Genomic DNA, 17,249 nt, shown 5'->3' with positions numbered 1-17,249 from the left:
GCTCTAGAACATTACTCCGTTTATTGCTTAACTCTTTCTCTCCTAACTGACGATACCAACGTTGATTCCAACAGAATGTGGTAAATAATTACGGAGAGAAAGAGTTAATACAATTGTTATTACTTTATGGGACACGAGCGCTAGTAGAGATTGACGATGTCTTATCATTTTCAACCCAACAAATTTCCCTCCTACGGGGCTAAAAATAATTTAATTAATCTTTTTAAATGAAACAAAAAAAAAGGATACAATTGACAGCAAAATCTATTCATTTTTTATTTAAATGACAAAAAGTGTAACACATTAAATAAGAATAAAATTAAAATTAAATCCCAACAAAAACTATAGAATTTAACATGTATAAATATGGAGGTAATGTAAAAAAAAAAAAGTGTAAATCTACATCAATAAGATAGATTGGCTATCGTTTGTCAGTACAGAAGATGATCCATCGATTCATATTGCTGAACAATGTAATTCTCTTTTACAACTTTTATGTTTAAAAGTAGTTAAACCAAAACTTCTATAAGCGACATGATATTCTGAGGATGGGTGAAGTCAGCCTTTATTAGTATGAAAAAAAACAACTTATTTTAAGGCTAAAAATGACGCGCCATTTATCAAGAAAGATGGTTTGAAAAATAAAATAAAGTGATAAAATGGTCGTCAGGTGTTATCAGCGGCATGGTCATAGGTAATATAATCGTTCTCATCTCTCAAAAGATTTCCACTACTTCCACCACAACTTGGCCTTTGATCATTACGTCATGCACAGGATAATATAATAATATTACATCCCCACATCCAATAGAAGTGCTATAGCTAAGTACACACCCAGATTTACAATATATTCTCTTCAAGAATGCAAAGTGGAAGAGGAAACACTATAAACGAATTAGCAACATGTTAAAAAATATCAAAAAGCATTCGACATAATCATATTTATCTATTAGATGAAATAAGGGCTTAAAGTCAAAGCCTTAACAGCACAATTAAACAATGAAAAAGAAAAAATATTTAATTGGGGATGAAATGACTGGGGGATGAAATGACCGGGGGATGAAATGACCGGGGGATGAAATGACAGGGGGTGAAGAGACATGGGATTTAGTGACCGGGGATGAAGTGACCGGGGATGAAATGACCGGTCACCATATATATATATATATATATATACATATAAATGAGATCTCGTCTTAACAAAATGTCAATATACGATCGTGTGCTATGCATGGCTTTAAAACAAAATTCTAGAATTGGAATAGACTGTAACGTTAATAATTTTTTTTATAAATATATCTATTCCATTATAAACAAACCGTTTAATATACTAACTCATATATCTATAACATAGTATTGACATCCTGGAATGTTGGCGACATTGCTGACAATATTTATTGATACAATGTCACACCTCTGAGTTGCCTCCCAGTAGTTGACGCCTGTACAATTTTCATAGTTGAAGCACTGAACGGCGCAGTAAATCAGGTCTGGATTCCAAAGCGAGACTGAGGTCAAAATGTTCTTCTGACAGGAATCAATCACTTTTGTTAAGCTTGCAGACCTTGAGGCTGTAATAAAGGTTTAGATTAGGAAACATTTCAAGATGTTTATATTTTATGAGACTTCTCCCTTTATTTCCTGTTTACAATAACAGAACACAGAAGACGAAAAAAAGTGATGATCATAGTCACGGTCAGTTCAAGTTGCCCAGATTTGGAGTCACTGTCAGTTCAAGTTGCCCAGATTTGGAGTCACTGTCAGATCAAGTTGCCCAGATTTGGAGTCACTGTCAATCAAGTTGCCCAGATTTGGAGTCACTGTCAGTTCAAGTTGCCCAGATTTGGAGTCACTGTCAATCAAGTTGCCCAGATTTGGAGTCACTGTCAGTTCAAGTTGCCCAGATTTGGAGTCACTGTCAGATCAAGTTGCCCAGATTTGGAGTCACTGTCAGTTCAAATTGCCCAGATTTGGAGTCACTGTCAGTTCAAGTTGCCCAGATTTGGAGTCACTGTCAATCAAGTTGCCCAGATTTGGAGTCACTGTCAGTTCAAGTTGCCCAGATTTGGAGTCACTGTCAATCAAGTTGCCCAGATTTGGAGTCACTGTCAATCAAGTTGCCCAGATTTGGAGTCACTATCAGTTCAAGTCGCCCAGATTTAGAGTCACTGTCGATTGTGGAACATTAAAATGAGGCGTTGACTTTGTTATGAGTTGGCTATAAGAACGTGTTAGTACATAGCTTTTTGTTTTCATTTGAAGGACATAATTACTAGATAAAAAATGGTGTGACTGATAAAAAGATAATAGCTCGGTATCTTCAACGATGGAGATCTGAGGAAGTCATTGACCAGTGGACCACAATATGAAAAGAGAGGGGAAGTAATGAGGGAGAACATGAGGAGTTGAAGTTGAAAGGATCACGTGATAGACGGAAACTTTTGTAAAATGGGTTAATATATATATAGCTCCTTATGTCTCTGAAGACAATGTATGCGATTGATATGACCGAGCCAGCGTAGTCTTCTCTGTGTAAGAAGAGCATAGATGCTGTGCATATTGGTCAGTTTCAGAACGTCCTGGTGGGAGACAGGTTCTTTGAAGTCTAGACGTTTAAGCCATACATATGTGAGTCAATGGCTTTGGTTTCCTCTTGAGACAAGGCAGAATCTGGTGTGACTGATCAAGCCAATTCTGGAGCGGCAGAGTTTGCCACAGTTTGTGCATGTATATGCATCTGACTTAGGGCTAGTTGACAGGGCAGTTTTCTTCTTTCTCTTGACTGACGCAGCTTCGTTTCTTTTGCTCTCGGCGAAGTTCTTACCAGCACGTACGGTCTGTCTCCATGCTCTCCGGTCTTGGGCTATCTCCTCCCACATACTTTGTTCAATGACCGTGGTTCTCATGTCTCGCTTACAGACATCTCAATAGATTAGTCTTGGGCGGCCCTTGGGTCTGACTTACTGTGCAAGTTCAGCATATAGTATGTCTTTAGGGATTCTTCCATCTGGCATGCGAGTGATAGATAGATAGAGAGATAGATAGATACATAGATAGATAGATAGATAGATTGATAGATAGATAGATAGATAGATAGATAGATAGATAGATAGATAGATAGATAGATAGATAGATAGATAGAGATAGATAGATAGATAGATAGATAGATAGATAGATAGATAGATAGATAGATAGATAGATAGATAGATAGTCTCAAACAACTGGAGTTTTGTTATGACGCATTGTATTGTATTGTTAAATATCACGTGAAATCCCGTGTGATTATCAAAAGGGTTGAGCCGAAGGCTCTTCGAACCATAGGCGTGTAAGCCTGCTTGAACAAACCGTTCTGTCTGGAAGAGGTCCAAGTCAATGTCTAGTAAAATGTTGCTATTTATGATGTATCTGTATTTACGATGTATCTGGCAATCCGGGTACATGGACTAGAATACATGGCCGAAGGCCGAGCACAACGGGAACCCCTGCCATTTTCCTACGTTTTACAATTCTTACCGTGCAGGACTCGCCATTAGTGTAACGGTCTCTTGAAGAACGGCGCATGGATTATCGACAGGAAGCTCTCTTTCAACTCCGCACTGTGCAATGAGAAAGCTCTCACATTCCCTTGGACACTCCCACAGGAGTTTTGTTTTGCTATTCATTTAGCCTAATTACTTCCTCAAGTAATCGTTTCCACCCGAGTGCCACGTTGAGGCAGAATAGCGTACTCGGGCGTGAATAGCCTGGTGCTTCACTTGGTATCCGAAACCCCATTAGCAAACGAAACATGCTTAGGTTACTCACAGAGCACTCAATATTGTGACAAATACGGAGTAGATTTATTGTGGTACGGGTTAGTGATGGGGAACTAAACTAAATTTTAAAAGATAAAAAATACAACTACATTTCAACTAAAAAAAAAATTGTTGAATAGTTTATCACCAATTTTAAAAAGATAGTTAAACTAAACTCAATAGAATAAGAAGCGCAAAGAAATCTTTCATAATTTGATTTGTTGTGTGTGTGTGTGTTGCAGTGGTGTTTGACCTAGATTTCACTAATCATCCAACAGTGTTGAAATCTTTCTCCATAGTAAAGTCAGTTAAAGAAGATGTCCATTCATAAACACACAATGAAATTCGAAAAAAAAAAAGAAATGTCTAATTAAATATGTGTCATGTGATTTTATTTTGTCTTTAGAAAAGAGGGTTACTTTTTTTAAATTATTATATTGACTTATTATATAACAGAAAATTTACAGTACCGGTAAAGTTTGAAATCTCATAAAAGAAATGGATCGAGAATTTGACATTTAGATCTTGACCAGAGAAATAAAAACGAAATTGCTTGAGTTTCAAGATACATTTGACCAGAGCAACTATTTTAGTGTAAAGGTATAGATCTACGTACACCTGCCCGACAACCATGCCAATGTGTTATTTTCTTGTCTGACCACTCAACATACACTATTGCATAACACGCAAGGAAAAAAAACAGTCTTAAATTGTCATAATGGACTATATACTACAGTACACAAGACCCGCATGTGTACGTCTATCTGACCAGGTTGTTAGAATCAAGCGGACAGTCTATTTCCTTTGTGGGCAGGGATGGTGTGTAACTATTTTAGTGTAAAGGCCGGTAGATCTACGTACGTTATTGACTAACTAGACCAGTGTGTTATTTTCGTGTCTGACCACTCAACATACAACAAACACTGTCGCATAACGCGCAAGGGAAAAAAAAACAGTTAGTCTTGTCATTCTAGACTACACACTACAGTACAATAGGCCTACATGTGTACGTATAGCTCAGTGGTTCTCAAACTGTGGTCGGTAGGGAGCGGTGTAGCTAGGGTGGGGGAGGGAGGGGCAGAGTTGAAAGATCCCCCCGGGCCCCCACTTGAGGAGGGGCCCCAACTGAGTGTTTCGCACATTAAATATTAAATATTACGCAAAATGCAGGGGCCCCCAAAGAGGTCAAGCCCCCCCCCCCGGGGGGAAAAAAAGATGGCAAATTCCTAGCTAGGCCACTGTCCGTTAGGGGTCTGCAGACGGATAAACATTTGATTAAAATTAAAATAATTTTCATCTTAAAGTCATTTGATTGGATCGGATAATTCTAATAATAATCAACTATCCCTGATTACTGTTTTAATTGTCTGTTACGTCGACCCAAATGAAAGATTTGCGACATTCTTCCCTTGGACATCAACGGCTGTGCGCCATGATGGACAAACCCAGATGCCAACCACACGTGAATCCATGCCAACCACACATGAATCCATGCCAACCACACATGAATCCATGCCAACCACACATGAATCCATGCCAACCACACGTGAATCCATGCCAACCACACATGAATCCATGCCAACCACACATGAATCCATGCCAACCACACATGAATCCATGCCATCCACACATGAATCCATGCCATCCACACATGAATCCATGCCAACCACACATGAATCCATGCCAACCACACATGAATCCATGCCAACCACACGTGAATCCATGCCAACCACACATGAATCCATGCCAACCACACATGAATCCATGCCAACCACACGTGAATCCATGCCAACCACACATGAATCCATGCCAACCACACATGAATCCATGCCAACCACACATGAATCCATGCCAACCACACATGAATCCATGCCAACCACACGTGAATCCATGCCAACCACACATGAATCCATGCCAACCACACATGAATCCATGCCAACCACACATGAATCCATGCCATCCACACATGAATCCATGCCAACCACACATGAATCCATGCCAACCACACATGAATCCATGCCATCCACACATGAATCCATGCCAACCACACATGAATCCATGCCAACCACACATGAATCCATGCCAACCACACGTGAATCCATGCCAACCACACATGAATCCATGCCAACCACACATGAATCCATGCCAACCACACATGAATCCATGCCAACCACACATGAATCCATGCCAACCACACATGAATCCATGCCAACCACACATGAATCCATGCCAACCACACATGAATCCATGCCAACCACACATGAATCCATGCCAACCACACATGAATCCATGCCAACCTCACATGAATCCATGCCAACTACACATGAATCCATACCAATACTGGAGAAGCTTATTGAAACATCCACCTCTTGACAAACACAGAAGTGACAGATTCCAATCCTATGTCCTGCATTATGGGTCCTTGTACAGAGCTTGTTGACTGCTTTTCCATCTTGTGATTGTGGAGATTGGCGGTTTCTACTTTCAATCATCAAGCTGGACATCATCCAAGTCATTAAATTTTTTTTTACAAACTTACTTCACACGAAATGATAATCTCAATAAGCACTATTTATTTTCTTTGTTTACATTTGTAACTCATGAATTATGCATTTATGTAGCTTTTCTCACATAAGGGTCAGTGGACAAGTTTTGACTATATCTTCTTATATAATACAGACGTTACTTCAAAAAAGATGATTACGTCCTACGTCCGACTATATAAAGGGATCCCCGGATCAAAAACGTTTGAGAACCTCTGGACTTTCTGACCAGTAAATCAGTAAAATCAGTCGGACACACAGTGTATTTACTTTTTGGGCAGAGAGGGTGTGGATTTTTTTAATTGGTAATCCTAATGCTCTTATCTACATAGGCCTAACTAAAGATTTTAAACCTAGATCTCAATAATAGGTCTAATCAAGACTATTGTATATTATACGCTTTGGCTTCATCTAAGGTTAGGCTATAAAAAGGGTGTACTTGATGTTCCTGCAGTTAATAAATGATCTATTACTGCAAATGAATTGATTAAAATCACTAAATATTGACCTAACACTCTTATCCGATTTGCACAATAAACTAACAGAAATTAAACACTACCATGTGACTTAAAAACCAAATTCTGAAGGACGCAATTCATATTATTGCATAGAAGCAAAAAAAAAAAAAAAAATTAAAAGATGTATAATGCTGCTATGTTCAAGTGCAGATATGGGCTCCATCACTTCTACCACCATCTTACTTGACCAATCCCTCTTCAATTGCAGACTGTGACTAAATAGTTGTTTACTACATTTTTTTTTAATCAACGCTGTTGATATTTTGTACACGATCAGAAGATATAGGGATGTTCGTTTCAACCGCTACCGCATTGTGAATTTAATTTTTACTCATTTTAAATAAACTTTCTAGTCTGTAACTAAATTGTTTTTTTTTTTTTTTATTAAACTATGATTTTAACTAAAACATTATTTTTTAGTTAAACTTTGGCCTTCGTTAAATTATTTTTATTTAAATGAATACTCTAGTAGTTCTGATTCATTCGTGCCCATCGCCACACAGAGTTATATTTAATGTTCTTAGTTCATGATTGGTGTAGAGATACATGAATATAAGCTGATGTTATGCAAATTTAAAAACAAAAGCTAACTATTTAGACAAAATGGGGAAATACCTGAAGAAAATTTAATAACATCAGGAGATGCTGATGGCGTTGCTGTTGATATGGTTGTCGAGGCTGACGAAGTTGTAGTAGTTGGCTTTGCGGTTGTAGTAGTTGGCTGAGTGGTAGGTGTGGTGGTTGGTTGTGTTGTTGATGTAGTGGTTGGCTGTGTGGTTGTTGTAGTGGTTGGCTGTGTGGTTGTTGTTGTGGTTGCTTGTGTGGTTGTTGTGGTAGTTGGCTGTGTGGTTGATGTAGTGGTTGGCTGTGTGGTTGTTGTTGTAGTTAATGTAGTCCCAGACACTACCTAGTAGAAGGAAGAAATAAACACATAAGAGAATAAATGAAATGCTTAATTTTTTTACATAATTAAATGGTGTGACATCATAGTGGTCAGTCTTAGTTCCAGCATTTCTTTACAGTGAAAACATAAAGTAACAAGAACGGACAAATATTAAAGCCTTAAAATTTACAATAAAAAAAAAGGAATATTCATACTACCATTTATTTGTTGAAATCACTAAACTAAGAAACACTTCAGGACACACTGATGGAATCACTAAACTTAGAAACACTGGAGGACGCACTGCTGGAATCACTAAACTTAGAAACACTGCAGGACACACTGCTGGAATCACTAAACTTAGAAACACTTCAAGATACACTGCTGTAATCAATAAACTTAGAAACACTTCAGGACACAGTGCTGGAATCACTAAACTTAGAAACACTTCAGGACTCACTGATGGAATCACTAAACTTAGAAACACTGGAGGACACACTGCTGGAATCACTAAACTTAGAAACCCTGCAGGACACACTGCTGGAATCACTAAACTTAGAAACACTTCAAGATACACTGCTGTAATCAATAAACTTAGAAACACTTCAGGACACAGTGCTGGAATCACTAAACTTAGAAACACTTCAGGACACACTGATGGAATCACTAAACTTAGAAACACTGGAGGACACACTGCTGGAATCACTAAACTTAGAAACACTGCAGGACACACTGATGGAATCACTAAACTTAGAAACACTTCAAGATACACTGCTGTAATCAATAAACTTAGAAACACTTCAGGACACAGTGCTGGAATCACTAAACTTAGAAACACTTCAGGACACACTGATGGAATCACTAAACTTAGAAACACTGGAGGACACACTGCTGGAATCACTAAACTTAGAAACACTGCAAGACACACTGCTGGAATCACTAAACTTAGAAACACTTCAAGATACACTGCTGTAATCAATAAACTTAGAAACACTTCAGGACACAGTGCTGGAATCACTAAACTTAGAAACACTTCAGGACACACTGATGGAATCACTAAACTTAGAAACACTTCAGGACACAGTGCTGGAATCACTAAACTTAGAAACACTTCAGGACACACTGATGGAATCACTAAACTTAGAAACACTGGAGGACACACTGCTGGAATCACTAAACTTAGAAACACTGCAGGACACACTGCTGGAATCACTAAACTTAGAAACACTTCAAGATACACTGCTGTAATCACTAAACTTAGAAACACTTCAGGACACAGTGCTGGAATCACTAAACTTAGAAACACTTCAAGATACACTGCTGTAATCAATAAACTTAGAAACACTTCAGGACACAGTGCTGGAATCACTAAACTTAGAAACACTTCAGGACACAGTGCTGGAATCACTAAACTTGGAAACACTGTAGGACACACTGCTGGAATCACTAAATTTAGAAACACTGCAAGACACACTGCTGTAATCAATAAACTTAGAAACACTGCAGGACACACTGCTGAAATCACGAAACTTAGAAACACTTCAGAACAAACTGAAGGAATCACTAAAGTAAGAAACACTTCAGGACACAGTGCTGGAATCACGAAACTTAAAAACACTTCAAGACACACTGCTGGAATCATGAAACTTAGAAACACTTCAAGATACACTGCTGGAATCACTAAACTTAGAAACACTGCAGGACACACTGCTGTAATCACTAAACTTAGAAACACTTCAGGACACACTGATGGAATCACTAAACTTAGAAACACTGCAGGACACACTGCTGGAATCACTAAACTTAAAAACACTGCAGGACACACTGCTGGAATCACTAAACTTAGAAACACTGCAGGACACAGAGCTGGAATCACTAAACTTAGAAACACTTCAAGATACACTGCTGGAATCACTAAACTTAGAAACACTGCAGGACACAGAGCTGGAATCACTAAACTTAGAAACACTTCAAGATACACTGCTGGAATCAATAAACTTAGAAACACTTCAAGACAAAGACAATGTAATAGTTAGCAAAAAAATACATAAAACACTGAGCTATTACTAACAGCTAAAAAAAAAAAAAGTAAAATTCACCCTTTCAGATCTATAGGGCAAATGATGTTAAGTTAAGCCGGGTAAGGTCATCCGTTTCTTCGGCCAACGAGCAGGGTGTCAAGAGGGAAGCACAAGGACCAACCGCCTTTACTTTCCCTAACTAGTTTTAGTACCCATTCGAATTGGGGGACCCTAAAAATCCCGATTTTCAAAATCCTAGTCCTCGCCGAGATTCAAACCCATGACCCCAGGTTCGGAAGCCAAGCGCTTAACCCCTCAGCCCCCACAATTACAAAAGAAGACTTAGTTCAATACTCAGAAAATGTAAAGACAAAGGCACATTTCTTATTCCATAATAAGTGCCCATGATAAGGGTTGCTCTAATCAATCAGGATAGCCAATGTTAATGTCTCAAGGAAGTAATTATGAGCGTAAAGTAAGGTTTGATACCTATGAGATGAGATAAGTCAGGGTAATCATGATGTTTATTCTTTGAACTAAAATTGTCTTTAAATCTGGACAATAATTAATTTATGTAAGTCAGAGTTACACGATTACAGTTGATTACAAATTTATAAGGCTTAAGAAATCTCACTCTCTGTGTACACACAGATACACACTCTTATTTTTTCCTTTTTTCCCCCATCTCTCTTTCTCTCCCCTTTTTCTCCTCTTTCTCTTTTCCTCTTCCTCTTTCTCTTCCTCTTTTCCTCCTTCTCTTCCTCTTTCTTTTCCTCGCTCTCTTTTTCCCCTCCTTTATCCTCTTTCTCACCCCCTTTCTCTTTCCTCTCCTCTTTCTCTCTCTCTTTCTCTCTCTCCTCTCATCTCCCTCTCCCTTTTTTATAACCTCTCTCTCTTTTTATTATTAAATAAAAGTTATTTATGCATGCTAACGCTCCGCCCCCCCTTTCCCAAACTGGCCTCTGTGTCTTAATGCGGCCATCCGTCACTCGTCCTCCATTTTTGTTTTACAGTCTTATACCCCTTTCATCAGATTCATTCTGCCTTTTGAATGCTGTTTGAAACAAAATTTTAAAAAAAAACAGCATTCAGATCATTATACGCAGTTAACATATTTATTGTATTTGCTAAAAGTCTTACCTGACAATATCCATTAGTAGAAGAGTCACATACACAGTACCAATTCACTGTTACAATTGGAAGGTTCAGACTAAGGGAAGACAGACAGGAAGTATACTTTTTTTTTTATTGGAAAAAATATGTGTAAAATTTTTAAAATCAATATAAACAATGGTTACAAAAACAGTTTGTGTGGAAACATAAACTCAAAATCACCCCCCCCCTTTTTCCACCCAGGCAGATAAAAAGGGCAGGTTTCAATATTTTCAGAGACAATATCAACAAGAGATTCTATCAAAGGCAAATATAATATATTCTTATGTTCTTAATATTAAGTTTTTATCCACTTACAAAAAAGATCCCTTGATCTCAATGTTAGGACAGACCAGTCCCATGAATGTTAGGTCATTGTACTTGCTCACAGCATTAAGCAGAATGGTTTTGTTGTCGACAGGGGTATAGGTAAAAAACTCAGAGCCACCCTGAAATACACAGATGTATAGTTGTCTATTAGGTTTAGGGTTTTTGGAATAATTGTAAAGACAGGAGTGATTCCCCTTAGGAATTTGATATAAGGTCTTGCAACGTGTGTTTACTTGCCACTTCCACCTGAGTAAGAGCTGTATTTGGTATCAAAGAGAACTGAGAAAATATTGAGTAACGAGCCCTAGTTCATGAGTTCTGATTTGGTTTTCGAAGTTGGTGACTAAAATCTTCGTTCGCGGGCCCCCCCACCCCTTTCCCATTCAGGCGCGGGGCCTGGATGGGGTTGCTTCACTAAAGCCGCTACTGCTCCTGAGTTACCAGCTTGACCACTTGACCAAGAAAAATATCTTAAAATACTATTTTAAAAAAAAAACAAAGTTTAATAGTATCGATTAGTTTGGATCAGTCAAGTAATTAAATTTGCAATAGCTCTAGCCCAGGGGTGGGCAAATTACGACCTGCGGGCCACTTGCGGCCAGCCGGAGTGTTTTATGCGGCCCATGGACACTTAAAGACATCAGGTGTGCTCACAGATTATACAATGCAAATATATTAGAAATAAATAATTATAATTCCCGAATTCACGCAGAAATTTGTTTGTAACCGAAAAAATTAACTAATTCATATAAAGATTCAAACAGTTTTAGCAATTTCATACATGTTTACATACTCACTGTTATATTCTGTACGGGAAGGGTAGAATACAGAATTAGCTTCCACCCGCATGTTGGCGAATAGTCACTGTTCAGACAAGTCATCCCGTAGACTGTTGTGCTACCGTCAAAGCCATACTGTTTGAATAAGTCGAACAATAGAGCATCACATGGAAGAATTAGAGAGATGTACACCGCTGTCAGAATCATTTCTGAGGACAATTTGATTTTTAAAAGTTTGAAATCAATTTATCACATCCTCAACAATTTTCGCCCTTAAAGCTGAGCTGTACTTAAAATCAGCTTTCGCTCAACAATATCATCTTTCAAGTTAAATAATGAAACAAGCAAAACATAACATATCCTTTTTTTAAAAATAAAACAAAAAAAAAACTCATCTAAAGGGGAAGAACTCCAGCCTTAAATCTATATCTACCAAAAATGTATAAAAGTTACTTCCCTTATTCCAAAATTGTATAAAAGTTATTTTCATTATTTGATATCAAACAAAATAAAACTAATTACCAATAGTTAATTGACTAATTGAGTATTTTTGTATATTGATTCATATTTTGCTCGGTACAATAAAATTGTTTAAAGTAAAAACTTGATCGGAGAGTGCGTCAAGGAGAAATAGCGCTAAAAATTCTTTAAGGGAACTAAACCCAACAAATTTAAGCATAGCCTTGAATACTGAAGTAGGGTCTATTAGTTTTAATGCTAGTATTAGTATTAGTATTAATATTTCCCCAATCGCCATTTAGAAAAATAATTAATTACCAGAAATTATTTGGCTAATTCGTTACTTTTTTTTATCGATTCATGTCTTGTCAATGTCAATGACTAATTGTGCGAAGTTTCAGCTTGATCCTAGAATGGGTGTGGGAAAGATAACGTGTACATACGTTTTACCAGACAGACAGACAGACAGAGTTGATATAAGCTTTGTAGCTATAAAATAACAATTATTTTTAAATAAAATTCCTCATTTTTTAAATCTACTTTAATTTTCGACGTAATCATCCATACAGTAAAAATTTGGAAGAGGCCATGAACGAAAAGGTCGTAATTTAATCCTATTAGAGATGTTCGCCTATGGCGGAAACCTAGAAACATCTATTTGGTGTATGCGGTGTGCCGTAGATAGAATTTTAGCACATTTTGGCACTGAAAAAAAAAATTTTCTAAGGTCTTTTAAATAGTTGACAACAGATATCTTCTAGTAAAGCGTCCATAGCATTGTTAAGGATACAAAATCTATATTGCATAAATCACCAATAGTTTCCATAAACGATTATAAGATACAGACGGGGACTTCGAAAAGAATAGGATTACACCCTAACGTATCATACAATGAACAAACTCACTGGTATTATACGACTCAATTTTTTCTATTTAATGAAACAAGTCCGAAGAGCTTAGAGAGAAACACAATTTTAATCCAAACCAAACAGTTTGTATGAGTTTTGTACTCCTTTATATTACATGTCACGTTTACTAAAGAAATAACAATAACAAAAAAAATCAACCAATGAGCTTATGTTTGGTTACTCTGACGTCCTTCCCATTGGCTAATCATATCTATATACATTTTTCTAGTGAAAAAAAAGGGTGGAGGGGGATTGTATGGAGACCTCTCCTTTTTTTTTATTTCATTTTGCAGAGCTTACATAACATTAAAACCGACCTTCCCTCCCCCCCCCTCAACACACACACACAAATACATGCGCACATTTATTCACAAACATGCAAGCCAGTTTCTTTGCACAAATGTTATTAGTAAAAGGTTTCTTTTGTATAGCAACCAAAGTAGTACACAGAAATAATGTAAGCATCACATTACTTGCACAACGAAATTTATATATATATTTACCTACAGGGAAAAAAAGATCTCTCAAACTACATTGTTTTGTGTGTTTACAGCATTGACAAGTTAACAAAGTATAACTGCCAAACCCAAATTTAAAATTTATATATATATATATATATAAATATAAAAAAACGAAATTTATGAAAACCCAATCTTAACCTCACAAGAGTTTCGTCGTAAAATGGTGGCTTATTTCCCTTCTTTTTTTTTGAACTCCTCTCGAGGGCAATACCCCTGAAAAGTACATTTCTAAACACATGTAGGCCCTACTCACACACACACACATACACACTCACACTAATATTCGAAAGAAACAAATGAATGCGCTTCGTCAAGGCAAACAGCTCTAATGGTGATTGTCGACTAGTAAATCCATGTTGTCTCCGTTGACCTGTCGTCATTTAAGGCCTGTGTAAATATGGTTGGCTAATGCGTTAGGTGGACCAATCGTTGGCAGCTTCTTAAAAATCAGTACTGACTTCTTATGTTGGTCATTTAGAAATCGAAAATGAATGATCTGTTTCTTTGATTGTGATACGGTCATTTTAGGGGATAAACTAGGATCCTTCGATAGAATTTCAATTCCATTGCTAAGATTCTCCAATCTAGTTCTTGCGTCCAAGACTCACAAGCATATAAATAGGAATGACTAAGGCGCTCATCAGTCTGATTTTAGTGTCTACGGCTATGCCTTTGTCTTTCTAAATTGTTCTGAGTTTTGTCAGGGCTGCTGTACAGGTGCGATTCTGAACAGTATTTCAGGTTTGGTTCCTATTTTTTGAAACTATAGCTCCGAGGTATTTTGAAACTATAGCTCCGAGGTATTTTGAAACTATAGCTCCGAGGTATTTTGAAACTATAGCTCCGAGGTATTTTGAAACTATAGCTCCGAGGTATTTTGAAACTATAGCTCCGAGGTATTTTGAAACTATAGCTCCGAGGTATTTTGAAACTATAGCTCCGAGGTATTTTGAAACTATAGCTCCGAGGTATTTTGAAACTATAGCTCTGAGGTATTTTGAAACTATAGCTCCGAGGTATTTTGAAACTATAGCTCCGAGGTATTTTGAAACTATAGCTCCGAGGTATTTTGAAACTATAGCTCCGAGGTATTTTGAAACTATAGCTCCGAGGTATTTTGAAACTATAGCTCCGAGGTATTTTGAAACTATAGCTCCGAGTATTTTGAAACTATAGCTCCGAGGTATTTTGAAACTATAGCTCCGAGGTATTTTGAAACTATAGCTCCGAGTATTTTGAAACTATAGCTCCGAGGTATTTTGAAACTATAGCTCCGAGGGATTTTGAAACTATAGCTCCGAGGTATTTTGAAACTATAGCTCCGAGGGATTTTGAAACTATAGCTCCGAGGTATTTTGAAACTATAGCTCCGAGGTATTTTGAAACTATAGCTCCGAGGTATTTTGAAACTATAGCTCCGAGGTATTTTGAAACTATAGCTCCGAGGTATTTTGAAACTATAGCTCCGAGGTATTTTGAAACTATAGCTCCGAGGTATTTTGAAACTATAGCTCCGAGGTATTTTGAAACTATAGCTCCGAGGTATTTTGAAACTACTGACACATGCCAGCTCTTCGCCTCCAGTACTGGTGTCCATTTTAAAGCCCTTATGGCTATTGTCATAATGTGTTTTAGCGGCACTGATTTATAAATCATATACCGCGGAAGTCTTGTCTATGTACATCATGAAGAGATTACCAACAACATTACAATGGAAATGTAGCCCCACGTGACCTGCTAACTTCTGTCCAAAAAACACATACTAAAACTTCATGGTTATATCACAAGTTCCTCAGGGGTCGCAAAGACCTTCCGTAAGAGAACAGTACCAGGAAAAGAAGAGGAGGACGAAAAATAACCTATTAGTTAATTAATTATTTGTAATGTATTATTTTGTTTTGTATTGGTATTGACAGTTGTGGCGGTATAAGTTGAAATAGTACCCTTTATACTTTGTGTAGAGAATAAGGTCCTCGCTTGAAAGTTTTAAACTAGCAATAGATAGGTATGAAACCTTCTATTTTCATTAGCACTTCGCTGGCACAGTGGCTAGTATATTGGCTTGAGGTGGCTTAAGCCCTCGAGTTTGAATTCAAGTCATAAAACTTTATTTTTTCATTAAAAACATTTTAAAAGCTATCCCTGTAACCTTCACAAAGATACCTCATTCTTCTCCTCCCCCCCACACACACACAGACAATCACACACCCTTTCCATCTGGTCCAGCCAAGTGATAGGGTCTTAGCGCATTGAGAAAGCTTAAAGCAGAGGCTCTCAACTTGTGGGTCGCGACCCCCTTGGGGGTCGAAAGACGATTTTCCAGGACTCGACTAAGACCATAGAAAAATAGATTTTTTTGTCTAAAAAAACTTGACATTGAGTAAAACTTTTCATGGGTAGCTACTTTTTTTTTTTACTATATTTGTCATTTGAGAATAAATGTTGTAAACTTATAATGTAAACAACTGAATTAGAATCATTCCAAACTTTGATTCTCACAGAATCAGTATTTGCAACAGTTTCAATGACTGTTCATCAAACGGTGTATCGAGACACAACTGTCACACCATTGCGGATTCAATTGTGTAATGCTACATTCATAGACACATATATATATAGACAGGACGATAAAGAACACATTATTATGGGAAACATTTGGGAAAAGATAAGTGTGTAGATCCACATCACAAACCTATATATATATTTGCCTATGTCTATGATTATGAAACAAAGGCAAAATATTGGGAATATGGCAGTTTTGCACTTTTCAAAACTAAAGATCAAAGGTATATATTGGCTGAAATGTTAGTCATAGAATTTATAGCTCAATCGCCGCCATTTTGTTTTCACATAGATATAGTACATAAAACATATTGACTTCCCCCAAATAAAAATAACTTCCTACTTCCAGTCTATATTTATGTATGTCTATGTCTATGTTGCGTAATTGAACACCACATCCGTTTATAATTAGTACTACACTTTCAAGTTATAGAAAAGGTTTTGTTTTATGGAATAACCCTTGAAAATGATCGTTAAGAAAAGAAAATATAATGACGACTTTAGACGTTGTGGTTTTACTTCAATGGTTAAATCAAGAACTGAGAAACCACAATGAGTCATTTGTAACGACGTTCTATTATCAGAATCAATGAATCTGAAAAAAAAACTGAAAGTCATTTTGATATTAACAACGACCAACAGTATTTCAATTGTAAACTGAATCAAGAAAGCCCAAAAAACATTTTTCCAACTTGTTAAAAACAAAAGTAGACTTGATTCATTCTGGTCTTGTAAAGATTGCCCTAAAATTTCTGATCTGGTAAAAAAGAAATAAGTTC

Source organism: Biomphalaria glabrata, chromosome 10 (assembly GCF_947242115.1).
Source record: "Biomphalaria glabrata chromosome 10, xgBioGlab47.1, whole genome shotgun sequence".
NCBI lineage: Eukaryota > Metazoa > Mollusca > Gastropoda > Planorbidae > Biomphalaria > Biomphalaria glabrata.
This window is presented reverse-complemented; position numbering follows the sequence as displayed.